The sequence below is a fragment of the Camponotus vicinus genome, unplaced genomic scaffold (assembly GCF_025532165.1).
Source record: "Camponotus vicinus isolate PSW18456_S1 unplaced genomic scaffold, iyCamVici1.0 SCAF_1, whole genome shotgun sequence".
NCBI lineage: Eukaryota > Metazoa > Arthropoda > Insecta > Hymenoptera > Formicidae > Camponotus > Camponotus vicinus.
The window spans coordinates 28,007,414-28,014,618 of NW_028141945.1; the positions used below are offsets into that span (position 1 = coordinate 28,007,414).

At 36.9% G+C, this 7,205-nt stretch overlaps 1 pseudogene; it reads right to left on the reverse strand.

The window, feature by feature from the left end:
* Positions 1-5,816: 5,816 nt before the first annotated feature.
* Positions 5,817-6,423, reverse strand: LOC145966772 (uncharacterized; annotated as a pseudogene).
* Positions 6,424-7,205: the final 782 nt, after the last annotated feature.

Below are 7,205 nucleotides of genomic sequence, written 5' to 3' on the forward strand. Positions count from 1 at the left end.
AGGATGTGCACGCATATACACACATGCACGTCAATTCTCTCTCTCTCTCTTTCTCTCTCTCTCTCACTCACTCACTTATTATTTATTCTTACCTTGTAGAGATTCATATGATGATAAATGATTGTTACACATAATACATTGTTGATAACAATGAGACATTGCCCTAATACACACATACACTCTGACACACCGTGTGAGACGAAAGCGAAGTTTTTTTCTTTTCTTCTATCGTATTTACTTACGAATTTACTCACGCACTTAATCACTCACGATCGATAAAAATTTACTACCGATTACTAACAATTTATAAACGATTAACGCACTCAATTACTAACCACACACTCGTTATAAATTAATTATGAAAACTACACGAGAAAAGAGAAACGTTAACAATGTACCGCGCGCGTTACTCGATACGAAAACTGCGCGACGCGACGATCGTCGACAACAAGCAAGTTAGGTTGGTTCTAGCGCTTAGGACCTAGCGCTGCCGAACGTGCACATATGGTATTACGCGTGAAGCGCGAGATGCTAGTCTGTCTTATAATTGGCTGAGGGAGGCGCGGAGGGGGCATGGACCCCCCGCGATGATCGTATAAATAAGACAAGGCGATCGATGCTGCAATCAATAACCCTTCGATCATTAGAAGCGTTAAGAGAACGATATGGCATACACAAACGAAGAATATTATGATATGCTGATGGCACTTGGCGAGTGTCATGGGCAATATTACATAGCTGCAAGAAGATACGCTGAATTATATCCGAATCGAGCAAGACATCCGTCTGCTGCCGTAATACTTCGTGCAGCTCAGAGACTGTACGAGACTGGCAGTGTCCTTCTAAACAAACACGACACTGGAAAACATCGCGATGCAAGAAATTTGCGAAACACGAAGCAAATTATGTGTGCTTTCGAGAATAATCCTGAATCAAGTATTCGGGTGATTGCTCGAGAACACAACTTATCTCGTTTGACCGTACAAAGAATACTCAAAGAAGAAAAGTTGCATCCATATCATTATACACGTGTGCAACATTTGCGAGCAGAAGATTATCATGCAAGATGAACGTTTTGCGAAAATTTTCTGCAAAAAGTGGATCAAAATCCTAGATTTCCTTCTTATGTAATATTCAGCGATGAATCGTTATTCACACAGGAAGGAATTTTTAATTTATACAATATGCATATTTGGAGTGAAGAAAATCCCAGTCACACGACAGAAAAGTTTCCAAATTCGTTGGAAAATCAATCTGTAGGTTGGAATAAAGGGAACTCAAATACTTAGTCCAGTTGTTCTTCCAGATATTTTAACTGGCCAAACATACGTGGACTTTTTAAGAGAGAATCTGCCAGAATTTTTAGAAGTTCCATTATTAGAGAGAAACAAGATTGTTTTTCAACAAGACAGTGCTGGACCACACAACGCCAGAATCGTTACAAATTATTTGAATGAGCAATTTCCTGGACGTTGGATGGGTCGATATGGCCCGATACGGTGGCCCGCAAGATCCCCGAATCTCAATCCTTTAGATTTTTTTTATGGGGATATTGTAAGGAAGTAATTTACAAAACGCTCCCCCCGAAGATGTCGACGATTTAAATGCAAGATTGCGACGTGCTATTTGGGCTATCGAAGAAGATATGATGGAGAACGTCCAAAGAAATTTATTAAAACGCATGAGAGCTTGCATTAGAATGGATAGTGGTCATTTTGAGCACCTATTATAAGATTTTTTCAATCCGCTCTTTTTACAACGATCAAAGACAATTCGTTCTTCTCAGAGCGATTAAAGACAATCCGCTCTTTTCAGAGCGACCAACATAATTTTACGTGAAACATCTTATTCGCAAAAAATATAATTTAAAAAATTAAATCTAAATTAAAAACTCCAAATTATTAATTTTAAAATATAATTTGTCTCGGTTGCAAAAAGGAAACAAAGCATATAATATTAGTAATAATATAATATTAATATTAATAACGTTTAGTTAATATTAATATAATATTAATAATGTTGTTATAATATTAATATTAATAATGTTAATATTAATAATATTATAATATTAATAATGTTGTTATTTAAAAAAAAAACGAGTACATTTTATATTATACATTTTATATTTTCGAGATTATCGCATTCACAATGCGGAGGCTTCAGCCAATTAAAGATAGACTAAGACAGCGCATAAGACAGACTAGTATCTCGCGCTTCACGCGTAATACCATACATGCACGTTCGGCAGCGCTAGGTCCAGAGCTGCCAAGTCCGAGACGCAAGCAACGGGCAACACGTAGTGGAGGGGGTAACGCGGGGGCATGTACGCGTAAGCGTACGTGTGAGCTCGGCGCTTCGGCTAGCTTCGGATAGTAGAAGAGGACAGAATACAGTTTTCTGTCTCCTTCTTACCAAGCAGACAACGAAAGCGACGGGCGACGCTGCTCGCGTCTCGATATCTCAATACGTACGATAGCGTTAAACGTTTTTCTCGTTCAGCTTGTTATATTAGATATTTTTTATAACTGATAAATATATTATATATTTGCTAATTGTAAGAAAATATATATTTTTCATATTAAAAAATCAAATCGTATAATTCTTAAAAATGAATATATGTATATATATATATACAGGGTGACCCATTTTAACTTAGGCAGCCAAATAACTCGAAAAATAAGCAAGATAGAGAAAAATGTTTTAGACAAAAGTTGTATGGTTTCGAGGGGGCCATAAGATGGTATCATTGGTTTGACCTTGAAGAGTCATTTGAAGGTCACGTGAAGGTCACTTCAATTTTTTTAAATGGAATACCCTATATATTTTTGTACATTCTTGTAGCTTATTTCGAGAGCTTTCCAAAACACTATAATTAAGTACCTTTCCGTTAAGTACTTTTTGAGTTATGATGCTTGAAATAATTTCTTAATTTTACATAAACCGTAAAATATCTTGTAAAATATTCATTTTTCGATTATCTTACCTTAATACTTTTATATGCAAAATAATGAGAGGAATCAATTGGTGTAAAGAAAACACATAGTTGTTTTTAAGAAAAAATATGGAATTGTTAATTGCAAATTACATATTTTTTCTTCAAAACAACTATGTGTTTTCTTTACACCAATTGATTCCTCTCATTATTTTGTACGTAAAAGTATTAAGATAAGATAATCGAAAAATAAATATTTTACAAGATATTTTTTATGGTTTATGTAAAATTAAGAAATTATTTCAAGCTCATAACTCAAAAAGTACTTAACGAAAAGGTACTTAATTATAGTGTTTTGGAAAGCTCTCGAGATAAGCTACAAGAATATGCAATGACAAATAGTAGGTTCCATTTAAGAAATTGAAGGTGACCTTCATGTGACCTTCAAATAACTCTTCAAGGTCAAACCAATGATACCATCGTATGGCCCCCTCGAAACCATAAAACTTTTGTCTGAAACATTTTTCTCTAAAATGCTTTGTTTCCGAAATAATTGCGTGCGTTAATTAAAATGGCTCACCCTGTATATACAGGGTGTTCGAAAATTCAATCGCCAAATTTTCAGAGATTGTCGGGGGCACCATACGAATCATTTTTTGCAAATGAACCTGGGGTCGGAAACGTGTCATTACATCGCTACGGCGTACGGAGTGTTCGAAAAAGTCGGGACCTCGAATTATCACAAAAAATAGAAGTTTTACAAAAAATTGTTTCAAACAAAAGTTGTAGGGTGTAAAAAGGCGTTGGTAAAATTAGTGCTTTGCAAAGGTCTCGAGAAGGGCTGCAAGAATATGCAATAAAAAGTGGAGGGTTCCATTTCAAAAATTCAAGGTGGTCTTGTCGTGACCTTGGCGACGCCATCCAAGGTCAAACACATGGCGCCAGTAAATAGACCTTTTTACACCCTACAACTTTTGTTTGAAACAATTTTTTGTAAAACTTCTATTTTTTGTGATATTTCGAGGTCCCGACTCTTTTGAACACTCCGTATGCCGTAGCGATGTAATGACACGTTTCCGACTCCAGGTTCATTTCCAAACAATGATTCTTATGGTGCCCCCGACAATCTCTGAAAATTTGTCGATTGAATTTCCGAACACCCTGTATATACAGGGTGTCGTAGACCATCCGTACACCCCTTTCCTTTCAAAAACTAAGCATTTTAGAGAAAAACGTTTTCGACAAAAATTGTATGGTTTTGAGGGGAACATAAGATGGTGTCATTGATTTGACCTTGGATGGCATCGTTAAGGTGAGGTCAAGGACACCTTTAATTTCTTAAATGGAACCACCTATTTTTTATTACATATTTTTATAGCTTATGTCGAGAGCTTTCCAAAACACTATAATAAAGTATTTTTTCATCAAGTACTTTTCGAGTTCTAAGGCTTGAAATAATTTCTTAATTTTACATAACCCATAAAATATCTAGTAAAATATTCATTTTTCGATTATCTTACCTTAATACTTTTATGTACAAAATAATAAGAGGAATCAATTGGTGTAAAGAAAACACAAAATTGTTTCGAAAATAAAAATGTAATTTGCAATTAACAATTACATTTTTTTTTCGAAACAATTATGTGTCATCCCCCACACGTGACGTCACGCGCGGGGGGGACGTCACGTGTTGGGAATGACGTCACGTGCGGGGGGATGACGTCACGTGCGGGGATGACGTCACGTGCGGGGATGACGTCACGTGCGGGGGCGACGTCACGTGGGGGGGGTGACGTCACGTGCGGGGGGATGACGTCACGTGCGGGGGTGACGTCACGTGCGGGGGAGTGACGTCACGCGCGGGGAAGGGGGGATCCGCGGCGCAGAGCGATGGACGAGGGGGTCCGCGCGGGTAGGGGGGATCCGCGGCGCGAGCGATGGACGAGGAGGTCCGCGCGGGGAAGGGCGATCCGCGGAAAGAAGACGGTGATGTGAGAAGGATAGCTCTAGTTGTGGGAAAAGGATAGCGAAAAGTGTATGTGAAGAGGACATTGTGACAAGGATGGCATCAATGTGCAACAAGGATGATATCAACGTGTGACAAGGATGGCGTCAACGTGGGACAAGGACGACGCATTGTAAGATGCTGCATAGGTGGGAGAAGGACGACGCAAAGGTAAGTGAGTGAGTGATAGCGACGAGCATATGAAAGAGAGAGAATGATAATATCGCGAACAACGCGTACGAAAGAGAACGATATTGCAAGAGCAACGCGTGCGAGAGAAAACAATAGCGCGTATGAAAGAGAACTATAATATCGCGAGACTTAGAACGATAATAGCGCGAGAACAACGCGTGCGAGAGAGAGCGAGAACAACGCGTGCGAGAGAGAACGAAGATATCGCGAGACTTACAACTAGCGCAAGAGAGATAGAGATGTCAAAGGATGGGAGTGCAAGGAGAGGCGCGTAAATAATCACATTCTTTTTTTAAATTAAAACATAAAATTTATTTTAAAACGTGTGTGTGTGTGTAAATACATTTGTGTGTGTGTGTGTGTGTGTGTGTGTGTGTGTGTATGTGTGTATGTGTCCAATAATAAAATTATAATAAGAATAATAATAATATAATATAAAATATAACTTATTGTAAAAAAAAAAAAAAATATATATATATATATATATATATATATATATATATAAAGGGGAAGGGGCGATGCGCCGGACTGAGGGATGCCGCTCCTGAAACAGAAATACATTTTATTATTTTTAAATTATTTAATAATTTATTTTAAGATACTTTTTGATATATTACAAATTGAAAGATACTTACAATATTATCCATGGCTCATTTTTATATTGAGCAATACGCTGAATTTATAATTTTACGCAGGTTTGGATTCACATATCTGTTTATCCTCTCGTCGACCATTCATATACTCTCGTAAACTCTGAAATTAAACATAACTGTGAATGTTTTAAATTTATTACACATCGGTAAAAATATTTTTACCTTCAACGTTTCCAAGTCTTGCCGTAGCATATTCTCGTGCTCATATTCGAATTTGTCCATTTTTTTTCGTAATTCAAGATTTTCATATAGTCTATTTCCAAAACATCGTAATGTAGTGTGATTAGGATCTTCCTCGTAGATACACGAACTTGCATCACATTTTCTAAGTGAGTTCGCACAATATTTTCGAGATTTGAGAAATCTCTTCAACGAATTTGTGCGAGGTTTTTTCAAGCCGTGTTCTCGATGTCTTATAAATTGAACGATTGAAGTTTCAAGATTCTTCTTTGAAATTTGTTCCCGCTCATATTGAAGTAATTCTTCATCATCACTAGTCCAAAAATCGAAATCAGGTTCCTTATCAGATGATTCTTCCTTAGCATACAATTTCTTCCATTTCTTTCTCTTCTCTCGCTCCATCTCAATTCTTTCCGCCACAACTGGATCCATCCAATAATCATCATCATCCGTATCATCATCGATAGTAATAACGTCGTCTTCAGCCATTATACGTGACCAACGAAACACAACACCAACGAAACACAGAACAACGAAAGAAATGATATTCTAATGCTGCAGACTCCTCTTCATTATATATCTTTTAATATCTTTTGTCTCATTCCAACTAGAGCATCACGTCTCATCTACCTCAGCATTTCTCTACATCTTTAGCGGAGCGTGTTGAGAAAAGTATAACTATTCTTATTCGTATGGAAGGAAAGAATTAAAATCACAGATGGAATAAAAATAATTATTTATTGCACACATCGTAAAGAATATCATTTACAGCACATGTTAATAATTCGCAATCGATTAATGATTCGCTGTTAAAGACATCACTCTCGCGTATCGTTTTTACAGCATCGCATACAGTAGTAATATTGTTACGTTGTAATACAGTTTCAAATTGTTTACATTTTTCATTCACGAGATACGTATTCTCGCATAACCAATTGTGCATATGATCGATACAATTTTCAAAATTAAATAAATATAATAATGTTTGTGGTTTCATGTACAAAGAATTTTCGCATAATGTGAGTTTTACAATTTTCGATTGATACATTTCGATCGATAAATCTCCAATACTTAATGGGAGAGCAGTCGATTGTAGAAATTGTTCAACGTCTGCTTGCTTCTGCATCAACAAATTCTTCCGTTGAAGAAGGCAATACTATTTGATTGCCTCGATTATCGCCGAGAATCAGTTCCACGTACGATACAGCTCCAACGCTTATTCCAATGTCCAAATACTTGTACG